This window comes from Phyllopteryx taeniolatus, chromosome 9, assembly GCF_024500385.1.
Source record: "Phyllopteryx taeniolatus isolate TA_2022b chromosome 9, UOR_Ptae_1.2, whole genome shotgun sequence".
Taxonomy (NCBI): domain Eukaryota; kingdom Metazoa; phylum Chordata; class Actinopteri; order Syngnathiformes; family Syngnathidae; genus Phyllopteryx; species Phyllopteryx taeniolatus.
In genome coordinates this window covers 6,515,195-6,540,915 of record NC_084510.1, presented here as the reverse complement: position 1 = coordinate 6,540,915, position 25,721 = coordinate 6,515,195, and the positions used below count along the sequence as shown (strand labels likewise).

At 40.5% G+C, this 25,721-nt stretch overlaps 1 long non-coding RNA gene across 1 annotated transcript; it reads left to right on the top strand.

Moving 5' to 3' along the window:
* On the top strand, positions 1 to 25,224 carry LOC133484168 (uncharacterized). Its single transcript, XR_009790303.1, has 3 exons — positions 1 to 1,187; positions 21,567 to 21,673; positions 21,755 to 25,224. It is a non-coding gene; the product is annotated as an uncharacterized LOC133484168 (long non-coding RNA).
* The last annotated feature ends 497 nt before the right edge of the window (positions 25,225 to 25,721 follow it).

Below are 25,721 nucleotides of genomic sequence, written 5' to 3'. Positions count from 1 at the left end.
AAATTAATACTCGTCACACTGTTGTAGCAGACATACTCCCCGCATCCTGAGGTGACACAGTGACTCCCCCCCACGGCTTGATAAACTGCATTCTTCCAAGTGGCCCTGCTGTGAGACTACCATAAGAAGACTCCTACTGGACCCTAAAGTCATTAGCAGGTCCCCTCGAAATCTTGGCTTGCAGTCAGCAAAGAGTCCTTGTCTTCGTTTGAACTGACAGCAATCCCAAAGGGACTGATAGACGATGGAATGCAAATACAGCAACTATTTGCTTAATATTCAAATGTGCACGCAAGGCGCCACCCGCTGGCGTTGAGAGGGACTGCAAAGCCGACCCGTGAACTCGCATTTGATGTTTAACCAAAGGAAAATTTCTGTTTTGATATTTTACCAACCCTGCCGAATTATTCCAACTGTACGCTTTGATGTCCGTCAGTGTGCCAACTTTACAAGTGCAGCTGTGAGATTTTAAGAACTGTTTGTCTTGATTTGACTCCAAGCAGCATGAAATTTGATTTGAACCATAAGCAGTTAATTTGTCAAGACTAAAGTATAAACAGCCAGTCTATATGCTTGACCTGTGAGTAGAGTACAAAGTTGGGATATATTATATTAATATATGATTTTAAACCCATTTTATGGGTCAGAATTGTAGACTAGATTCAAGCTGATGGGTGTGGTCTTGTCTGGTCCTCGGTAGTCTTCGACACGCCCCCGGGGTATTTAACTCCTGACTCCCGCCTTCTTGCTTTCTCTTGTGTTTTTTCTCTCTTGGTGTACCGGCTGGCTAACCTCGCCAGCCACGGGCTGGCCTCGGCCACACCTCCCCCCTCTCCTTTCTTTGTTAGGGCACGCGGCTCGATAACCGCGGGCCTTGGGGATGGAGACTCGGCTTCCCAGCCTCTCCGTGGGCCACCGCTAGGTGATCAGAGCAGCTGCTACTAAAGTACCAGGTATGCTTCCAGCCAAGCGTGATCGCTCTGAAATTGCTAGCGAGTCCCTGAAAAGGAAGGAAGAGAGACGGTCATATTCTCCCAACGAGGCGTGACGAACAACAATTTGTCTGCTTCCGCCTCTTTTGTTTTTGTTTCATTTTTCTGCATCCTTTTCTCATTCAACCAAACCTGTCTCCGTGCTTCCCGAGATGACTGAGACAGTCCACCCCATCTACCAGCTGATCTACGTTTGTGAGTAACACACCAGTCATTGCCAGACTGTACAATATTAGTGCCTAATAATTTTGGGGAAATTACTAGCTTCACAAAAAATCCCAACTTCGTCCTCTCTCTCTCCCGTCCGGACTGAACGCGTTAAACGCTTGCGTTTTCAACTTTAGTCCAACACACGATGTTCTAGTTCCCTATTTTCCTTCTTTTTACCATTATTCGTGTTATTTTCTTTCTTTAGTTAGACCCCTTTGTGTGTTTCCCTCTTGCAGATGTCATTAAATAGACCAAAAATTCCACTCTTGTTTGTGCTTTGTGTGTGTTCTGAGTTTATGTAAGCCTCTGTCATCTAGAACTTCAGATTACGAGACTGATAAAAAGCTTTCTCGTCACTTTCTCTAAATTTTACACATAAAAAGTGACGTGGTGCCTCTTTACCAGACAAATTAGTTTGATTTTAACTTTAAAGCGTAAATCGGGCTAACCCGGAAGTGAACGCAGGCGTTTACCTTCCTTCGTATCTTTTTCCAAATGAATTACATTTTCATTTCGACCAATATACGCTACACTGTCATGATGATGTTTATGTCATGATCCAAGATCCTTCACCCTGTTTAATGCTTTAATTTTGTTGACACATCCGATCATTCACGCCTACTTGACACTTCATTAGCAGTTATGGTCTTCAACCTCATTTTTATTTAATTTATTTATTTCTCTGCCATCTCTTGAGTGCTCAATTGTATCTTGCAGTTTGCAGTACTCTCCAGCTAATCTGTTTTGGATCTAAACTTCTTATCTGGATCTTGTTCTGCCTCTTCCCATTCGGACTTTTGATGCTTTTCTGATTGTCAAACCTGCACTACTGTTTGGATTTTGCTCTCCGGATTCGTTCGGATCTGTTGCCACTCACAGATTGGGACTTGAACTGTAATTTGACTGTGGATTAGGAAATTTGATTCTTGATTTGTCAGCCTGGTCACAGTGCCAATTCACAGTAGCAGTAGTCTCAAAGCACTTGACATATGGAGCATGTATAAGACCATGCTCCTCACCAGGGACGTGTGCAGGGGGAGGGGGGCTATGGGTTGCTCTGGCACCTGCGCCTTTTCCTCTTGATGCCCAAACCTCCCATTTGTCAAAAAATAAAAAATAAATAAATTAAATTAAATTGCATGTGGTTTTGTGTGAAAGCCTGTCTGTGGCCTTTCAATGCTAGAATGTTATATAACTCTGCCCAAAAATGCTTTCAGTCCCTATTTAACATGTTGTTATGTGACGTTGTGTGTTGTTCTTGAACCTGTTACCAATGGCGCACACACAAGCAGTTACAGTACTAATGACGATGGTCATGGTGGTAGAGAAACAGAGCTGATATAATCTTTAACAAGTAATGTAAATTGAGTCAAACTGTTACATGTTGATAAGGAAGACAATTTATGACAAATTAATGAGTAACGTAACCGTGAATGGATCATGTGGATTGTGGAGTGAGTCGGTCATTAGGGTGAAAAGTCCACCAACTGGGAGGCGTCTATGTGGTCCATCCTTTAAGATAAAATATTTAGAGTATTTTGATAGATTATGTGTCATAAAGAGAAATAAAAGTTCTAAACTCAGGCTGATATTATTACCTAGCCTACATACCTGACTTGCTATACCTATTTTAATGAAGAAGAAACATTCCTCAATTTGTGCTTATAATTTGTGATCACTGATTTGCACAAAAATGGAAAAAATCTAGACCATACTCGTTGTTTCTTTTAGTTTCTTGTTAATTTTTCATGTCTGGTGAAACTAAAAGTGCATTTGTTTGGACAAATATAATGATGGCATCAAAAATAGCTTGAAGGAGTTTAGAGCTGATATCGTTTTCTTGATAATAAATAAAAATCACTTGGATATGCTGCTGTATATTTTGTCATGTTAATTGTATTCTTCAGGTAATATAGCTTTAGTGGTACCAGACATTAGAATAAATGAGAAATTGAAGAAACAAAGGGTTGTCTAATATTTTTGTAAATATTTTTTTTATGGCCAAAATAGATATAGTATGTACACAAAATACTAATTTGTTGGTTAAATTTTCATAATCAGTTTTGACATCTGGGTAAGCAAATGACACAAAGCCTGCAATGCAAGATTTTTCAGAATTTCTTTGATGTTCTTTTCTAGCCTAAAAGAAAATTCAATCTTACTAGTGTATCCCTGTCCGCTGTCTTTAGCCAGTCTCTACCTTAACGTTTCCGAAGAAGGATCTCTCGATTTGCTTACCCAACTGTCCAGTAAGGAGCTACAAATTTGTATTGCATGGCCACAAATGTGCATTTTCTGCTCACATTATATTTACATAGTTTTTACAATTAAAAAGAAAAAATCCATGTGCCCACTTTTTACTTTGAGCATCTGCCCCTTGAAAGCTCTCTGCATGCCCCTGCTCACCACACATTGAGACCAAATGAACCCTGCATGAGCCGGAAGGCAGCACTAGGTGACGGAGAAAAAGGAAACTCCCTTTTAAGGCCCAGTACTCACATTAAGACGGGCTGTTTTTGTCCCGATTTTGCCCCTTTCCGACCAAGGATGTCAAATGCCAGACTAATTTATGTCTTCTAAGATTATCCTATAAGATTATCCTCAGATCTCAGGTGTGTTAAGAGTGAATTTGTTCCAATTTTAGGCTCTGAAACGGGTTTGGGGCCGACAAGCTTAAATATTGAACGTGTTCAATATTACGACTGAAACGATTTACAGTATGTGTATTTGGAAAGACGGCGCCTCCCAAGTCATGACGCCGTGAACTGTGATATGAAACAAAATGTGACGAATCAAATAAGTGCCCTGACATAGGAACAAGGAAAGGACCGTAAATAAAAAAAACGTCAAATGTCTTTTTGTTTTTTGTGTGAAAGGGGGTTCCCCAGACGCAAAGAAGTATTTTCCAAAGTAAGTCCTTTTTTTTTATATTATTTTTTTTACGACCGCCATTTTTACAACGGTGGAGATCACAAGAGGATAAGAGGATCACAAGAGGATAAGTACATAAGTGGGTCACCAAGTAATATTTTCAAACACAAGAGTATAAATTAGAGAGTCGGCCTGTGTACCACGGATGGGCACGAATACTCTGGTGCTGGATCCCTGGATCTGGCAGGCTTATATGCAGGCTGTGATGAGTGGTGATTGAAATCAGGTGCGCGGGCAAGGAGGTGATGATTGCTGGAGAGAGAGGGAAAAGCAAGGCACAAAGCGCCACCCAAGCTTTAGAGGAATGACAGGGCAAAGATCATGCCACAAAAAAAATCTTTTAAGATTTGAAAAATCCTTGTGCGTGTACAAGGCAAAACGTCAAATAAAAAGGAGACTACTTATGTCGTTTGCCTCCTTACTCACCTGCATACCAAAGATCTAATTTCAGATTGTCATCCATTTTTCTTCACCAATCTCCAATTTATTATTTTCTGGTTCTTATCAATTTTATTATTTTCTTAATGTGCTCCTCAAACAACACTGCTGCAACCTAAACTCTGAAAAAAAGACCTTCTAAGCCAGATACGTCACATTTCAAACTCAGGCCCGTGGGCCAAATCCGGCACGCAATGTAATCATATTTGGCCCGCGAGAACATATCAAATGAGTAATAGAGCAGGCCCGCCAGTATATCGCGCATGTACTGCTAATACTACAAATCCCAGAATAGTTTGCTAGTGTGTTGGTGCGTCAGTTAAGACAGGCAAGTGCCCCCTCCATTTTTGTTGCAGTCATTAGCAACTATGCGACCAGTCTCCTCGGCAGATTTATACCTCCCCTTCCCCAAAATTGCCAAATGAAAGATGTAAAAGGGGAGCTTTCAAGACAGGGGGGACGCAGGTTATCTGGTCACGACAGATTTTAGATTTCAGATCTACAGATTTTATCTATTTAAATAAGAAACAAATACCACAGATCTATCTTTTATTGTACATTTGAGTTCTATGCGGTACAATTTTTTATTTTTGCCCACTGTTAATTTGAGTTTGACACCCCTGTTCAAGGCACTCTCTACATTTCGTCGTGCATTTGGATCCACTTTGGTATAGCTGAGCATGACACTAAAACCTGACTGCTGACCTCCTCAGATGGGAGAAACTGGGTTAAAAATTGGACAGATTAACTTTGTGAGGTCCCCACTTAAATCTTCTGATCTAACAGACATCCTGCTAAAATTACGACATTATTGGTGTTTTATCACAAAACCCCAGTCAAGTTAACTTGAACTGAAGTAGTTTGTGTTCTGCGATTGGCTGGCGGCCAGTTGAGGGTATACCCCACCTCTTGCCCAAAATCAGGTGGGATTGGCTTCAGCTCACACTGAGCGGACTGCATGGTATCCTGCTAATCTTACATGAGAACACTTGGAAAAAAGGAGCAATTGGTCAGACCTTGACTTGTCTAATGAGACAAGGCTGCTGGGGCGAGGTGTCACTCCAGGCGAATGATGAATCTTGTGCAGCATCACTGCCCTACATGCCTGCCCTTACCATAAAATGCAAAACTATGTCAGAGGAGAATCACACTTACTCCTAAATGATTTTAAAGTGTCTGCTGCACATCATGAGGCTCATCTTTTCGACATTATGTTGGCTCAGGATGAAGAAATACAGCAGTGTGTAAATGACTGCAAATACATTTCCAGTACATTTCATGCCTAAGTGCCCGTTGGAAAAGAATTTCAACATATGCAGTGAAAACATTTATAAGATGTCCAATAGTACGCTTATGCTTCTTTCTGGAAAGGATCACACACATACAGTAATTCTACGCACAATTTTATCTTATATATTTTATATATATATCTTATCTTTATATTTTAAGGTATATTATAAGCCATGCAAATGTGGCAAAAAAGAGGACGAAGCCATCTCTTTGAGACAAACCACACGTTCTGTCAGGTTGCCCTGGAATGCCTCGTCTCAAAAAAACTATGACAAGATGAATGACTGAATTGTTTTCATGCTCTGTGTTTTTTTTTTGTTTTTTTTTTTAATAATTGCAGTATTGACGCAATTACCATTGCATAATAAAATATGATTTCTTCCATGTGAAAGTTCTTGGCAGTTCAGTCATTTAAAAAAAAAATCATCCATATGATTTGTTACACAGAAAGATTTTTTGGGGGGCTGTTTTTAAATGCAGCCACTATGTATACCACCCCAATTCCAATGAAGTTGGGACGTTGTGTTAAACCTAAATAAAAACCGAATACGATTTGCAAATTTGCAAATCATGTTCAACCTATATTTAATTGAATACACTACAAACAGGCGGCACGGTGACCGACTGGTTAGAGCGTCTACCTCCCAGTTCTGAGGACCTGGGTTCAATCCCCGGCCCCGCCTGCGTGGTTTTTCTCCGGGCACTCCGGTTTCCTCCCACATCCCAAAAACATGCATGCTAGGTTAATTATGTGCCCTGCGATTGGCTGGCAACCAGTTCAGGTGTGTGTGTGTATATATATATATATATATATATACACGTGGTGATGGTGTTTTTCAATTATTCAGTCGGGCTAGGCACTCAGGGAGTCTTCAATAAAACAAAACATGGCTGTTATCAGAGTGATCAATTTATTTTCTGTTAGCTAAGACCTCTATCTCACTGGTCTAGAGACTAGATGGCGACCTGATGGAGACTTGAGTCTCCGTTGGTTATGGAGACGTCTCTGTGACGTGTCCTGGAGACTAGCCGAGTGGCCAAGGAGTCACAGTGAAATGGGGCCCTTTTGGCGACTCCTTTATATGCTCAATATGGAGAAAAAGCTTTACACAGCTTCATGTCACAAAGCTGCAATGAGTTGTTACCAAAATATATGTGGACATTTTTATGTATGCTCACTTCAACCTCTGAAAATAGAACGATCTCCCCAACATTTTGGATTTTTATGGACATCAAGATTTTTTCTCTTACATAGCAAAAAGATTCTAACATTGTTTAATATCACAAAACTGTAAGCAATCCTCACCGAAATTTATATAAACATCTCTACCAATGCCCACTTCAACCTCTGAAAATATCAGAGTGATCGCCGCAGTGTTTTGGATTTTATGGTCGTCAAATGTCAAGATTTTCTCTCTTATATAGAAAAAGCTCAACCTCAGTAAATCAAATCAAATCATTCATTCATTCATATTCCGTACCGCTTATCCTCGCTTGGGTTGCGGGCGTGCTGGAGCCTATCCCAACTATCTTCGGGCAGGAGGCGGGGTACACATTTCCTCCAATTATATGAATCACAAAGTGCTTTATATACTGTAGTTAAAATCAATCAACTCCCACCACTCATCCACACAGATACATACATGTGCACACACACACACACACACGCACACACACGCGCACACATGCACACACACATACACACACACACACAGGCACATGCACGTACGCATACACACGCCCTCTGACAATATCAGAATGATTGCTCCCATAGTTTGGATTTTATGACGGTTACAGCATATTCCTCATTGGATTCATTAGAGTGCGGTCAGCCACATGGACCCAGAATGCACACACAACACATATACAAGCACAGACATGCACACACACACTAACACAAACACACTTCATTCTCCATTTATTTAAAGAATATATACTGTATATCCTGTATATAGCCTATGTCAGTGACTTTTGGGTGAATTGGTTGTCACGTTATCTCCCGGGTCCTGGAGTCGCTGTAATATGTTTGTTTCCACTAAAAAACCTCTAAACCCTCTTTTACAGTCTTTCTTAAACCTTATTCTCTGAACAAAATGCTCAGTGTCCATTCCTTGAATTGGAACCTTAAGCACTTTTTACCTAGTTAGACAAAACATATTCTCACCGAGTACAGTTTTTCACAATTGCTAAAACACTAAAACCTCAAGAATATAATTAAGAATAGGAAGCATTTTATATATTCAACAAATTTAAAAGCAAGCCTGCTGTATTTACCTAGTTTGCTTATAGAAACATTGTCAGCCATGATTGTTATGTGGCGCTGATGAGTCAAACAAGAAAAACGGAGGCTCTTTTACCTCGCGTAAATACGAGGATGAGCACACTAGCATCTTAAATATTTGTTAAGATGCAAGGTAATGCTTAGCTCAGCTCAGCTCAGAGGTTACTGCACACAATTTACAGTGAGGGTTTCATGCACACAAATGCAACAGAAATTTAAGACAAAGACAAACATTCAATGAACTACAAATAATATAAATACACTTGAACAATAATGGTTAACATCCGTATTACGGCAAAAATTCAGCAGTGAATGGCGCAATCCATGCTGGAAACCAAAGTTAATATGCGAAATGTACTGAAGCTACCAAGCTCTCAAATTAAAAGTACAGTGATGTTTTTTCTCTTCACAAGAACCATTGACAATTGGTTTAAAGACCATGACGAGATAAAACAATTAGGGTGGGGTGACGACGTGCGGTTTCTGTAGAGTGTGAGTGTTTTCTTCAGGTATGTGTTTTCTACCTAGTTTTTTTTTGTGTGTCGTCTGCACACATTTCCCCCATATAAATTTACACATACACATACTGTACATCACGTAATCCCACATTTCACATTGATTGATGTCTTTACTAAGTAATGCAGTAATTATGACATAATTTCATTATATATGTATATATATATGTATATATAATTGCAGGTGGCAAACGTAAGGGTTTATAACTATACCGACATGTACTATCATGGATAAAGTATGTCTGTAATAATAGTAACATAAATATCATCAAATCAATTATTCAACTAAGACGGTGTTTCTCAAATTTTTTACAGCAAGTACCACCTAAAAAAATACATCGCTCTCCAAGTACCACCATAATGACCAACATTCAAATACATTAACTAGGTGGACCTAAATGTTCAAAAAATGAAGCAGAGATTTTATTTGAAAAAGTATATCTGTATTTATTATTGCAAGCCACTCCAACATTATGCACAGTTCGAACATTGACATTGTGTTTGAAAATAGTAAAATGAAAATGGACTTAAATAAATATTACATCCAAATTTATTCAATATAATTGTTAAATAAGAGTCATACTCCAATACATGTTTAAAAACATCCATCCATCCATTTTCTGAGCCGCTTCTCCTCACTAGGGTCGCAGGCGTGCTGGAGCCTATCCCAGCTATCATCAGGCAGGAGGCGGGGTACACCCTGAACTGGTTGCCAGCCAATCGCGGGGCACAAGCAAACAAACAACCATTTGCACTCACAGTCACACCTACGGGCAATTTAGAGTCTCCAATTAATACATGTTTTTTTGATGTGGGAAGAAACCGGAGTGCCCACAGAAAACCCACGCAGGCACGGGGAGAACATGCAAACTCCACACAGGCGGGGCCGGGGAGTGAACCCGGGTCTTCAGAACTGTGAGGCTGACACTCTAACCAGTCGGCCACCATGCCTCCTGTTTAAAAACAGAAATTTCTTAAACATAAAATACAAATGTATAGTACCGTACTTGAATGCAACTCAGCCACAGTATTTGTAAACTTATGAGCACAATTGTACATAATGTACAGTGTATGCGGTCATGCGTACGTACCCCTGTTATATTGGAATGAAAGTGTACAGCTTTTTCATAACCTCTAGATGGCGGCATACATTTATAAAATGTGAAAGTTTTTTCATTTTCCCCTATACCTATGTATAATGCGCATTTATGCGAAAAAATTTGCATTATACACGAGAAATTTTTTATATCCTGTTTTGTTTGCTTGTTTCCTGTGTGGAATTTTCTGTTGTGTTGCAGTCCCTGGGTGCTGGTCGGTGGGCGGAGTCTCCCGTGACGCAGCTGATAGTGATTTGTCATCAGCAGTGTATTTAAGTATGGGAGACGCTGGGGGAAAATGCTGAAATATTTGGTTGTTGCCATTGCCTTACCAGCTTTGTTACATTCTCACGCATTCCCACGTTCATTCCATCCTGCCAATAGCTATTTTCGTCTGCTGTTTTTCTAGTAAGTACTACTGTGTTTTTCTGTTCTTGCTTCTCTTCCTTGTGGAGGTTAGAGTTAGTTCTCCTAGTTCCGTTTAGTGTTTTCCTCCTGTGGCTCCCCGTCCACCGTCCTTATTTAGGTACCGGTCCGCTAGATTGTTTTCACATTGACCTTCTGTCACGTCACGTTCTGTTAATAGTCTTTTTTTTACGTCAGCGTGCTCCCTTTGTTGAATAAAGTCTGTAAACTTGCATCTTCTGTGGTTTTACTTTGGGGTCCAAATATATTGTGTATGATTCAGCTGTAACAAAATTATGGTATTCATGTGCACCAACCAATGTTTACTGAAGCTTTAAAGCATGATTCGACAGAACGCCGGCTTGTTTACATACAAACGTTACTGCTTGCTAGGCTACATAACATTATGTTGCCCGCTTGCGAGCCGTATTGCATTTAAAGTATATGAATATACCTCAAGCACTTCTTGAATGGACAGGCCACTCCCGTGCATCGGTGACGACACCACGCTTTTCTTCTTTTTGTTCTTTTCCCCCCAACACCGTACAATACATTGGCGCGATCCATTGTTGTTATCGTCGCCATGGTAACGGGTGCATCCTCTCGCATCGACCAGTGACATGTTTTCTGGCTTCCTCTCTCCGACAGTGTTTGATTTGACAAGATAAAGCCCAGTGATCGTAAAAGTCGGGATACGGTGGTATCAGAATACATGTCACTTTTCACCGATTAGCAGAAAGATCTGTGCGTTGTGTAACTGTCATTGACTCTGCGTCACGCAATGCGACCCTAGTGAGGAGAAGCAGCTCAGAAAATGGATGGATGGATATAGTGAGGATAAGCGGTATGGAAAATGGATGGATGGATATTTTATAGTATATTATATATTGTCACATGTGTACAAGTAGTCAAGCAATAAGAGGGAGTTTAGCATTCCCAAAAAGTTGTTTTAATAACAGTTAACTTGAAATGAGTTTATTCTTTAGTACACTGCATAATGCATTAGCTGACAAGCAAAACATTTAAAGACAGAAATATTTTTAAATTTATCCACAAAACTGTACCAAAAATGTACAGGTGGTGGCACAAAAACTGAGGTACGGACTGTACACCATCAGTCACTCCACAAATGTTTCAACATAAAATAAGTTACATGCATCTTAAAACAAACCAAAAAGACCATATTTTAGCAGGATTTAAGTGACTGCTCACAATAAATAAGGCAGGATAAAAATAGTGGCCATCATTTGTCCTGATAAAATTCACAGTGTGCATACAGTATGCTAAATATAGACACACTGTCTGGGTCATTGCTTTTGATCATCGTCTTGATTGTAGGAACACATCAGGTCATGAATAACAACATGAAGGGAGAAATCTCTTACAGATGTTCTCTGCTGTGTTTTTCTTAACTTGAATGCAGGAATGACTTGACTTCATAATGTCACTTCTTTTTGGATAGGATTTTTGGAAATGTGTTTGTTTGACTGTATGACAAATCTGTATTCTGTTTTTTCTGTCTGTATTCCTTTTGATGATTAAAGGAGCTGTCTGTTAACATAAATTAAACTGTTTAAAGACAAAAAAATAATAATGTTCAATTACAAAATGCCTGACTTTTTATTACTTTATTCAGTGACCGACAAGATTAATTTATTTTTTACTTCTCATCAAAGTATTTTTTTTTTTACATTGCATCATGTTGAGAAGACACAAAGTCTGTCCTACAGACAGACAAGACAATACTGAAAGTTTTTGGCAAGGCACAGTTCTATGTTCACAGATGTAAAAATGAACCATGCCAAGAAAGAACACTGTCCCTACTGTGAAAGACGGAAGAGGCTCTGTTATGTTCTGGGACTGCTTTGCTTAATTTTGCCCAGGGTGTCTTGAATCTGTGCAGGGTACAATGACTTCTCAAGGCTATCAAGGCATTCTCGAGAGAAATGTGCTTCCCAGTGTCAGAAAGCTTGGTCTCAGTCACAGGTGATGGGTCTTGCAACAGGATAATGACCTGAAATACACAACTAAAATCAACTAAAAAAAGTTTCCGCGAAAAAAAAAGACAAACAAAACGCGAAAACAAGGCGAGGTGGCCCGAGTTGGAATACCAACCCGAGCAATGGATTAATGAGCAAAGAACAGCCGGGAGAAGCGTTTCAAGTCACCATTTGACTGAGTGCAATAACTCTGCCATGTATAGCAAGTGAGGAAGCTTGCCATCATTCCGGTAGGCTTGACTAAGGAACTCCAACCGCTGGACATCGGTGTAAACAGGGCATTCAAAGTGAAGTTGCGAGCGGGGTGGAAGCGATGGATGACAGATGACGAACACAGTTTTACTAAGACTAGGAGGCAGCGCCGGCGAGTTACGCCACAATTTGTGAAAGGATTGTGGATGCTAGGGCTATTGTGTCTGCTTGCACTGTTGTTCGAGCTTTCGTAAAAGCCGGCATCATTTCTGAGGAGCCGCACGGCAACGAGACTGATTCGAACCTGCCGTGCTTGATTGAGAACTTGCCCAGCTGTTCATTTCGGATACAGAAGATGAGGACTTTGAGGGATTTGTGGATGAGGATGGATCAAAAAATAACATGAGTACATTGTTAAATACGTTACTAAAGTACAACCAAACTCAGTTTTGCTCCCGCTGCCTTTTTAAAAACATTGTTTTAGCGTGCATGCATACTACCGTATGTTTTAAGCTAGCGTATGTTTAACCATGCCTGCGTCCAATAATACGGTGCGCCTTATGTATGTGTTAAATGCAGAAATAGACCCGTAACTTAGACTGCACCTTTTAATACGGTGCGCCTTTTACGTCGTGAAAATACGGTATATATTTGATCCGCGCTGAATTAACAGTCTCCAATATTTACAGTATGTTTGTTTATTAATGATGGTAAAAAACAAAATATAATAAAAAATGTATAAAACCACAATACAAAAGTTATAAACTGTTGGGTATTTTATTGAGTGAAATAAGAATGTGATCCCTGACAAGTCAGCCAGCATTGACTTGCACAGATTGGCTGGTGCCCATGTGGCACACACACCTATACTCAATCAACCCATTACCGATACTCCTGATGTGTTTAAGGCACACCTTTTTCTGTGCCTCAATTTCTTATTTTTCAATCTCTGTATAACATCATTAAGGATTAAAACATTGATAAAAGACTATATACCAGCATGTGACACAAATAGTTGTGTATTGGCATCATTATTAGAAAGTGTATCAATAATTGTTTGACAGTGAAAAAACAATTTATGTACTCACCCTTTAACTAGTGGCGGATGCATGATGCGGTGATGAATGTGCAGAGGAAGGATTATTAAGTGTGCTAACAAGAGTCAAGTCTCATCACGTTAACGTGTTACTCCCCCTAAACGGAGCTTAAACTGCAATGTACGTTTTATTCTTTTTTTTTTAAATAATGATGTCAATTTATTGTTGCTTTAGCCATACAGTACTGTACTGAGCTGACATAGGAGATGTGTGTAGTGCTTGGGAAAAAAAAAGGAGAACCAATTACATTTTGTTGGGATAAGGTACAAGAATGTACTTTATTGCCTAGTAAGTCATGATGTTATCATTGGAAAGGTGCACCTCCCAGAATCATAAAGGTACCTCACGTTTGTTTGTTCTACTAATGAAATTTTAAAAAAGATAAACAAACAAAAATATAATACTATGAATTATTTTCAGTTTCATTAACAATGCAGCACTAGTGAAGGTCTGCACTCTACTTTGCGGCATTATAGTTGCATAGAGTATGACCATAATGGAATTGTTAAAACTACAAATCTATTTGTGGCTAAAACAAAATTGCACAGTACTGCATATAATTCTGCTTTAAATTAAAAAAAAATAAAAATAAAAAAGGTCATAACTCTCCTACGTGCATGTTCACAGTCTGGTCCTCAGAGTGTATGGAAAAAATAATCATTTGTGGCTCTCCTGTTCAGTATTGAGACTTTGAAGTTGAAGTCTCACTAGATTTGCAAACTTTTGTGTGAATAGCTGTGTATGTCAAGATATGTTGAAAAGAAACTTACAATTTAACAACTTTACCAGTGTTCACCATTGCAGGTTCCACTGTGTATAAAATATGTCTGCAATTTGCCTATTTTTTTCGAGGTGAAAAGAAGATTGACCTTCACTTATCAATCTCTTAAACATTAAAACGCATATGCTGAGGGCGTTGATGCCGCCCAGGAAGCTTTATGCCAAGCCGATGTGATTGATCCCTCTGGGGTTAAAACCAATGTGCCTGCTTCCCATGTTAGCTCCCCGACCTCCTGGAGGAGCAGCTGGTTCTGTTTAGCATCGGCACTCATATATGACCCCCATCATTGAAAAAACAGTCGCTGGTTATCTCTAAACTCTTAGACTATTATTAAGTCTTATTTAAGGATATTCTACATATTCTAGCCTTCTATACCTCTTTTTCCCCCCGGGACAATGCTTTACAGCACTAATAATAATTGGGTTATTTTGTACAGAATAGAGAAACAAACAACAGTGTTCCAAAATTGCTCCTCCTGACATGGGAGATGCTGCCAGCATTGATTTATTCTGTCATTCAAACTTCATCCACAATGTAAATTCTGGAAGAATTGCTACACTGCTTCTCTAGCTCAGAAGCCACCTGTCTTGTGTCCTCACTGCCTTTCTGACCCCAAATGGCTTATTACTGCTGTGTTGTTGTGTACATACAGAATTTTGCAACATAATAAGACGCATTAGGAAGCTGGCAACATTCTTCATCAGCTAAAAGAGACCTATAAAGAATGTTAACCCCAGAAGCCTTTGTAGGGATTTTTAAAACAAGTGAGGCTTAGACAAAGAAGATTTACTGCTGTTACTTCACCAAAGCTCGTACATAAGCAACCAGGTCAAGTCATTTCCAACGTCAAACTCGAGCCTCCTCCCCTGAGCTACTCACATGTGAGCAGGAGATGGAGAAGAAAGATGGAGGGACTTTCCTCTCAGGATATGCAAGAAAATGAAGAGTCAGAGAATCAGATGGAGTACATTAGCAGACCAGAAAGGTAATGTGGCCAGGGGAAAATTGGCTTCTGATGATGATGACTCTAACAGGACATACGCTCAGTCACACTCTACTGCCTTATGATATTGCAAACTACTGACTGGGAGAGGCTGCAGCCCAAACTATCCTACACGAGTCATGTTGTGGTTCCTCACAGGCAGTCAAGAGCATGCGTCATTCTGGTCTAACAATGTGACGCTGACCCCATTGTTTAACATATTTGAAAGTTTCCAGTCCACTTGGGATTGGTGACAGGCACAATGCAACTGTTTTTTGTTTTTTTTTAACAAATATGATTCAAGTTTGCCCAAGCTCCATTTCTCCTGTCTTGAAAACCTTTCAAAGTAAACATCTACTGACCTAAAAGCCCTCATTCTGCTGTCTACGACATCACGACTCAAACCACTAGGAGTCTGCAAACCACTAAATTAAATAGAAAATACTCCATCTGGGGGACTGTTGAAAGAGAATTTGTAGTATTTACATATTTAGGAAAAATGTTGCTTTTTAGATGAGCAGGCACCACATAATGTCACAACTCAATTATGCTTGTGTAGCCCATGATTAGAGTAGCTTATCTTGAAAGTAAGAAAGAACACATGCAAGAAGCATGTTGACTTGTTAACATGAATTCTGAAGGAGTTCATGCTCCTATTTAAAAGAAGGATCCATTTCACAAAGGGAAAATTCCTTTTATCCTCTTTATTATTTTTTTTTTTTTACAACATGCAAATATTTCAGGGTTGTCCAAAATCAAGAAATAAAAAAATTAAGAGCGGCCCGCAAATGGTCATGCAGTAAACCAAAAGGACATATTTGGGTCATATATGATTAATACAAGTGTAGTTGCTTTGTTATTGTTATACTCCCAGTAGGACATGCAGTGCAATACAAGATAATGACAGCTCTACTCTACAAAATTAAACAATTTGTATTAGCTTTTGACTGGTATAAAGCTTTGCGCCAGGTAAAAAAACAAAAGCTACCGATGGCCACGTATATAGTATCCTCAAGTAAGACTTAATATTAGTCTAGTGAAGTGCTTTTTCGTGTGGTATGAGTACCACTAGTGTTACGTAAGCTCTCTCTCGTGGTACGCAAAAGAATCACTGACGAAGTATTGTGCAATTGTATTTAACTTTTAAGTTCAACACGTTTGCATTTAATCTTTAAGAACTGTTCTTTTTTAAACATTAAGGTAAATGTTTTATTCAACTTGATAGGGTAGATAAAGCAGTATTTACTTGTAAGTGCAGTTTATTTACCATTTGATCTGCAATATATTCTAATGTAATTATTAATTATGTCTTTAAAGTGAACTCTGATTGCAATGACATGTTTGGTATATATGATCTCTTTCGACTTGAGTAACATAACAATAAGATACAACTTCCGATAATCATTGCCAGATTTATATATTTTTACAAATCGTAATTTCAGCATAGGCCGCCATTGTTTTTTCGTCACAGTGCATTCTGGGTAGTGACGTCAAATGGGGATGTGCCAGACGCCCGGAGTTTTTAGCAGTAGCCACAGTAGCAGCCACTGGCAGCGATGAACGCTGTTCAGCCATTTCAGTTCGAGCCAGACTGTGATCAAGGAAAGGAGAGTGAGGAAGACACAAGAAAAGAGGGTGAAGATGACGGGTGTGAAGAAACTCGAGTTGGTCATATTCAGTGGTGTATTTATAGCTACTGCTAAAGTAGGCTGATCAAGGTGCGTGGCCAGCACCTCCTGTCTTTCTGCTCGGCTTTCGCTTGTCACACGCGGCCGTTCAGGCTCCTTGTGAGGAAAGAATAAAAAGAAAGAATCTGGGCTGAAGTGACGAGAACACAGCCGCGGATCATTCGGCAGATCAACTCTTCCCACTGCATCCTCCCCCTTCCGACCACATCCTCGCACCGTTTCCTCAACTTTCTCTCTTTGGGAAAGCTATGAATGCTTACCTCCTTTGTTGCATTCCGTCCTGATTGGAAATTGCATCCAAAAGCGCCGCAGTGTGGTATTTTTAACTCTTTTCGCTGACGATAAATTGTTCGCAAGTGGCTAGCTTAGCTCTGCAGAGAGTAGCCACGTAACAATTTTCCAGCAGCCATTCTATGTCATCATTCCCAGAATGCGTAAAAAATATTATTTTTTTTACTTATAGTTAGTAAATTATAAATATATACCACTGTATTTCATCCATCCGTCCATCCATTGTCTTCCACTTATCCGAGGTCGGGTCGCGGGGGCAGCAGCCTCAGCAGGGAAGCTCAGACTTCCCTCTCCCCAGCCACTTCCTCTAGCTCTTCCGAGGGGATCCCAAGCCGTTCCCAGGCAAGCTGAGAGACGTAGTCTCTCCAGCGTATCCTGGGTCGTCCCCAGGCTCTCCTCCCGGTGGGACGTGCCCGGAACACCTCACCAGGGAGGCGTCCAGGAGGCATCCAAAACAGATGCCCGAGCCACCTCACCTGGTTCCTTTCAATGCGGAGGAGCAGCGGCTCTATTCTGATCCCATCGCGGATGACCATCCCGAAGCACCCCCCCACAGGACTCCACGAGGGACAAGCTCGAACGCCTTCTCCAAGTCCACAAAACACGTGTAGACTTGTTGGGCGAACTCCCATGCACCCTCGAGGACCCTGTCGAGGGTGAAGAGCTGGTCCACTATTCCACAGCCAGGACGAAAACCACACTGCTCCTCCTGAATCTGAAATTCAACTTCCCGGGGACCACCGCACCAGTCTGCCAATCCAGAGGCACTGTCCTCGATGTCCACGCAATGTTGCAGAGGCGTGTCAACCAGGACAGCCCCACAAATTCCAGAGCCTTTAGGAACCCTGGGTGAGTCTCATCCACCCCCGGGGCCTTTCTACCGAGGAGTTTTTTAACCTTCTCAGTGACCTCAACCCCAGAGATAGGAGAGCCTGCCTCAGATACCCCAGATTATCCTTCCTCATGGGAAGGCGTGTTGGTGGAATTGAGGAGGTCTCCGAAGTATTCTCCCCACCGATTCACAACGTCCCGAGTCGAGGTCAGCAGCGCCCCATCCCCACTATACACAGTGTTGATGGTGCACTGCTTCCCCCTCCTGAGACGCCGGATGGTGGACCAGAATTTCCTCGAAGTCGTTCTCCATGCCCTCACCGAACTCCTCCCACGCCAGAGTTTTTGCCTCAGCGACCACCAAAGCTGCATTCCGCTTGGTCAGCCGGTACCCATCAGCTGCCACAGGAGTCCCACAGTCCAAAAAGGCCTGATTGGACGACTCCTTCAACTTGACGGCATCCCTCACTGCAGGTGTCCACCAACGGGTTTGGGGATTGCCGCCACGACAGGCATCGACTACCTTATGGCCACAGCTCCGGTCGACTGCCACGGCAATAGAGGCGCGGAACATGGTCCACTTGGAATCAATGTCCCCTGCCTCCCCCGAGACGTGGGTGAAGTTCTGACAGAGGTGGGAGTTGAAACTCCTTCTGAAAGGGGATTCTGCCAGACGTTCCCAGCAGACACTCACAATAGGTGTTAAATAAATTGTAGAAGTTATCATTTATTTGCTTAGCTTGCATTAGTATTATGGACGATTTTGATGGCTGCTTGCTAACCGTGTCTCGCCTTCAAGAAGATGACTCAGCAGGAATCATCAGAGAGAAGGGCGCCTTGACCAAGGACCCTTACTGTCCAAGATTCTCAAGAAAGCAGTTGCCAAACAGCTGTATGATTCACATTAAATTGGTTTCAAATCTATTTGTCAGATTGCATACAGTATGTAAAGGTCAGAGGGTTCCATACTTGGACCTGTACAATTCATTCTTTCCTTTGATAATATTATTAGAAAATGCTTTGTTAACCTCCACTGTTATGGAAATGACTCACAACTTTATTTATCAGTGCAAGCTGATGGAACCAATGACTTAGCCAACCTTCAAGCATGCCTAAGGAATTAAGAAATCGATGACCGGCAATTTCTGACTAATTTCAGGTATAATCAAAATTATATTTATTGCCTCCCAAAACCTAAGAAGCCACATTTGTAATGTCATAGCTGCTTTAGATTTCTTTGCCTCAAGCATCACACTGAGGAACCTTGGCGTCATCTTTAATTAGGAATTATCATTCAACACCCACATAGAACAAGTTTCAAGACAGCATTTATTCACTTGCGCAACATCAAAAGTGTAATTTCTTGCCACTAGCTGTTGCTGAAACATATGTGCATGCTTTTGTGAACTCAAAGCTGGATTATTGGAACACTCTTATAGCAGGTTGCTTGAGCAAATTGATAAAAACTCTCCAGTTGATCCAAAATGCTGCAGCCCAAGTACTGACTAAAACAAAGAGAATAGATTATATTTCACCCATACTAGCTTCACTGCACCGGCTTCCTGTGAAAATTAGAATTCAATTTCAAAATTCTTCTCTTTACTCATAAAGAACAGATGGTCAGGTACCATGACACCCGTAAAGCTTGCGGTACCTTTTGAACCCACGATAGCAAAACACTCCCGAAGCTCCCATTTACTTGTAATTCCCCAAATGAGAGGCAGAACATTTAGTTATCAAGGTCCTCTCTTATGGAGCCATCATCCAGATTTACTGCCGAAGGCACTCTCACTACTCAATAGCAGACTTAAAACCTTCTTCTTTGGTTATAGTCAGGGCTAATCAATAGTCAGGATTGACCTCAAGACCGTTACGGCATCTTCTTGTTTTACTTCTGTAATGATGGATTGTCATGGGATTTTTTTTTTTTTTTTACAATGATGACAATGATGACGATCATGATGATATACAGTATATTCAATATTATTATTGTTATTGTTATTATTATTAGTATTAGCAGTAGTATATTCAAGCTTACAGTATGTCTCTCTTTTGCTTTACTACTGCTATTACACATTCTTGTTATACTTCTGTAATAATGTGCTGTTTTATTTCTGTTATAAATGGTTATGACATTTTCTCTTTTTGTTCATTTCATATCTGTGTTAATGGACATTTAATATATTTCCTTAAGTTTACTTTTGAAAGGATGGAAAGCTCAGATATTTTCTCATTCCTTCATTTTATTACTTGCCTGTTTTATAGTGCTTGCTCATGAGGGCCTTCGTTTTTTGTTGCAAATTTATTGAACATGGCAAAGAAAAAGAAAAAGATAAACAAAGTATCATTGGATTCTATAAGCTATAAAATAAAATACATTCGATCCTTAACAACAACAACAAATGAACTCAACATGAATCATGTTCAAAAGGGACAGATTATGTATTGGGATTTGATTATGTATCCTGTATTATATTGTCTTGTAGATGTATTTTACTGCTTTTTTACATCATGGCCAGGGGACTACAGATGAAAACTAGCCTTCTGGCTAATTCTGGCTTTTTTAACCATGTGTACTTCATGTGTTTTATGAAATTGCATTGTCCCCTTTCAAAAATAAACTGATAAACAAGATAAGTTAATTTCTTCATGTGTGAGAAGCATGGTGGTAATATGTAAAGTGCCTCAATATAACTTCTGTTGTGAATTGCCACTCTATAAATAATACTATATATATATATATATATATATATATATACTTGACTTGATAAGGGAGCACAAATTATAGCCCAATAAAGACTTTTTTATTGCATGAACAAATTACAACACAAGGAAAATGCAAGGATTAGTGCAATTTCACTCAGTACACAACATCAATTTCTCTGACCTGAAGGGCTAAAACACATGGGAAGCTTGAAGGCAGCATGCATAAAAGTGGAGGAGGGAAAGGGGAGAATTACGAGGAATGCTGGAATTCCTTAATGCACACGTGCGAGTCAGAAAGTGGGGACTTGTCCGAACAGTCCTTTAAAGAAACTCGGTGGAGGTTTAAACACAGTCACCATCAAACTCATCTTGCTGTAGGGCTGTTGTAAACAGTATACAAACCATACCAACGGAACACAATAAAATGCATAATGCTTTTTTTTCCCCAAAACCAGCATCTGCTTCATGACTTACTTTGGACAACAAATACTGTATGTTCTCAAGCTTATCTGGGACAGGTTCGCTGACCAGCTGCCTCTCATATGATCAAATAGGAAATACTGGCATATGGCCACGCATTTGTTGTCTCTCCCAATTAAAATGACACAATCTTTCTCAATAAGTATTTCAAATAGAAAACATTGTTCTTCTAGCCATTTGTGCACCGAGATTGAAAGGAAGTCTGATTTGTTAGGAGTGGATGCTGCTGATGCTAATGATGATTAAATCATTAAGAAAGAATGTGTCATGAGCTGCCCTCCAGTACCATTGTTGGAGCCTGGGTGACGCTTTGCGCCATCTCACCCTCTCTCTCTCCTCTTCACTCTCTCTCTTTCCAGCACCTTCCTCGGCCGCGCACCTGTGATCAATCAGCCCTCGTTACCACCTGCATAAAAGCCTCTCAGATCTCGGAAACTCTCACCAGAGTATTGAAGCTTCTCCAGCGGTACAACGGCTCCCCAATTTCCACGTAAGCTACGCAACACCTTGAGATCGTTCTGACCTCCGTCTTTTTCCTTGTCCTCAGTGTTCCCTCCATGTCCCTCACCAAGCCAGCCGCCTGTCCTCGTCACTGCCTGCCACGCATTGTCTGCCTCAACAACCCACCAGCCCATCTCAAGGACCATCTACATTTCCATTTTCAATAAACTGTTCATCACAACCTCTCAGCCTCCGCCTGCTCTTGAGAGCAGTCTCCATCCGTTCGTGACAGAATGTGGTGATGGTGACAAGGGTGGCAATGATGGTAGTTCTTGAAATGAAATGAAAAGTCTTGATTGGGGCGGGAACAACGACAATGATCACGACAATCAGCTGAAAAGATAAATAACAAGGTCGTTGTTTTCAGATTACCTACTTCCGTGCATATTTTAGTGGGGACTATTTTTGTATGAATAGTGGGTTGAGGGTGCGGTAGTGACAGAGAAAATAATAGAAGTTGTTCATAATTTTTTGTAACTAAAAATGTTTTGCCACATTTTTGCATTGCCATGTCACAACAGACTTATGGTTGGACATATTAGGATGATGAGTAGAAGTACAGCAGTAGTGATTAACAATGTGCATTGATGATTACTTGTAGTCTACAATGTAGAGATCATACTAACTAGAAACCCCACCCCCCACCACCAACCACCCTCTGCCCTGTAATGAATGTTACTATGGTTATACTGTATATTATTTCAGTGTCAGTAATGACTAGTTTTGGAAACATTGGAAACATGGAAAAGACGGGATTTTTTTTACTATATTTTGACTCACAATTACGTTAGTGTTTTGTTGATCAATTCATTATGGTTGGTGATAGGGCAGGGCCATTCAGTGCCCTTGGAAGTGGGAGGTGCTCAAAGTTAAAAGGGGGCCCATGGAACAACAGTTTGAAACACCTGACAAACCGACTTTCCTATATAACTGCTAATCTACTTTGTACAGTATATGGCTGAAATGATGTGCTTTCTCTGCCCCAATTACTTTGTGATAAGATTGTTTTTATGTTGTAATGTGAGAAACTAAACAATTAAGCACCTTCAGTAGTACAAAACAATAGTTGCAAAAATATCTCAACATTACATTCAAAATACTCCTGATCTAACATTTTCCTCACAAACACATACATTAACAATGAGACACACGATGAAGAAAATCTTAACATTAGATGTTCTGCCTCGCTCTCTCCAACTAGTCTAGTAATTATAACTCGTCTCACTAAATTTCAATTTAAGTTAGCTCACACTATAACACAATAATAATAACAATAAATCTGGATGAGTGTCAGACAAACTTAAAGTACATATGGCAGCTACAGGACATGTCAAGGCACAACTATGTGAATCATGTAAACCAGGGTAGCAAGGTCATTTTATTAATATAAATTATTATTTTGTCAGGCGGCACGGTGGTCAACTCATTAGCACATCTGCCTCACAGTTCTGAGGACCGGGGTTCAAATCCCGGTCCCGCCTGTGTGGAGTTTGCATGTTCTCCCCATGCCTGCGTGTGTTTTCTCCGGATACTCTGGTTTCCTCCCTCATCCCAAAAACATGCGTGGTAAGTTAATTGAAGACTCTAAATTGCCCGTAGGTGTGAATGTGAGTGCGAAGGGTTGTTTATTTGTATGTGCCCTGCAATTGGCTGGCGACTAGTTCAGGGTTTACCTTGCCTTTCGCCCAAAGATAGCTTGGATAAGCTCAGCACGCCCGTGACCCTAGTGAGGATAAGCGGTACAGAAAAAGGATGGATGGATTATTTTGTCAAATTTTGTCTAAAGGTCAGAGATAAGGTTTTATAAAAAAAATGCTACTTGGGCATCAAGCACAGAAGAGCAGGTGCTCCAGCACCCACCACCCACTATACGCCACTGCTTCATAATAATTGTTTCTAAACGTTTATACACCATAATACCGGTCCTAATAAATCGAACTCTATTGGAAAAAATAAAAAATAATGCAGTATATGGAAAATTTAAAACATGATCCTAATCCGGAAATACATTTGATTTACAAGGCTGTCACTGGACAGTAACAAGAGTATATACCTTTTTACTGGGCATCTTTTGAACTATTTGTTATGCCCATCTGAACTCTGAGGGCCTGTACAGAGATCCCAAAAAGCGATCACTAAATTCCGTGCTCACTAAAACAAACTTCAATTTAATTCAATTCAATTCAAATCCTTTATTTAACAAGATTCACATCATTGAGATGAAAATCTCTTTTACAAGCGTGATCTGGCCATGCACTGCAGCAAAAACAGTTACAACACTGGTAAATAACATTCCAAGAGCCAAAGAATGAACGTTCACAACAGGTTCAGACTTACAGGCAAGTTGTCAGACACAGTCTCAATGTCTGAGAGAGCTGCTTTCGTAGGCTTTTTAAAATAGTTTTAAATTCTCCTTGTGCAACTAGTCCTAGCAATTTGAAGTACTTTAGTAGGTCATTCCAGACCAAAGGACCAGCATAGTTAAATGCCTTTTTCCCTAATTTGGTTCACTTTCTGGGGAAACCAGCTGAAGGGCATCTTTGGATCGAAGGGCTTGCTGCTTCTGCTTGATACGCAAAAATGCGCTTAAATAAGAGGGTACCAGACCATTCAGAGCTTTGAGCAAAAGAGACAGAGCCATCATGTAAATATGAGTGTGGGAAGAGATGAACAATTTGCCGCAGCATAAAGAGTGCAATGATGCACTCGATTTTCACATCTGGTTATACAGCGTAAGGCTGAATTATACACAGTGTCCAGCTTTTTAAGGTACTGTTTAGTTACGTGCATGTAGTGTACATCATCGTAACTATTGGGTAGATTTTGGTGCAATTTGCAACAGGTGTAAAAGTGGTGGAGACTGTCCTATTTTTATCCTTAAGGTATGTCCCATTTTTTTGTGCTAAAGGGTGCTCTGATGGTTTTCACCAGATCGCCACAAGCTAAAAGATGGTTTGAGGTGATGGAATTGGAAGTGTTCGTGGAAGAGACAAACTAATCCTGAATACTGTACTGCGTCACAGCTTTTGAATCACACTCAGTTTGCACATTTAAAAAATGTTTCCTTGCGATGTTTGAGGCAAGAACAAGTTTCATATGAGTGCAGTCTATTGTTCCGATAATTTTGTGGATGTCATCAACCATATAAAAGCCATGTTTTGTTCAATTTAATTTGTCCCAAGTGCATCGGTATTGGATTTATCTGCCCATCCAACATCGCATTTATAACTTGGGACAGCAAACTGGAATAACTGCTCTGGGACAGGCCAGCGATGATTTCGACACAGTGCTGAAACAACCAACAGACAGGATTTTTGTCCAAGGTTATATGGCTTGACTCCTTCTTGTGACTGGCTCCAAGCAGCCTTTAAATCATTCGGAAGCTCCAAAATTCCATTGGCAAATAAACAATATGTAATTTTTGTTACTATCATTTCAAAAATGTTTACATGAGTGGAAAACATTTGTACTCCGCGGCCGGTTGCCTCCAATCAGCAGTCATCGTTATTCACAATGGTGCCGGTTTACTCCTGCCTTTAAGACACTGTATTTAAAAGCTCAAAATCAACCACCACAATTCATTTAACATTTAATATTTAAACATTTAAACTTAAGAAAATATATTAAATGTCCATCTATTTGTCAAGTCAAGTCAACAAGTCACAAAAGAGTCTCAAAGATCGATGTGATTAATCAAAACTCATAGAGCTACAGACGTGCTGAAACCCGGTCCGACACCCACACCCTCCCGACCCCCTACCAGTACCCAGGAACCCTTTGATATGTATATGTGCCCAGATGTGATTAGTGAGAAAAATACATACAGTGAGTGGTGTGAGCGTGTGCTAAGTGAGTGATTAAGAGGCATGGCTCCTGCAGGTTGGGCCCATCAAGTCGGAAAACCACCGACAAAGAGGGCTGCCCCACCCAGAGCCGCAGCACCAACCCAGAGACCCCCCTCCCACATTCCCGTCAGCACCCACTACCCGCCCCCGAGTGTGGGAGGTGCCCCC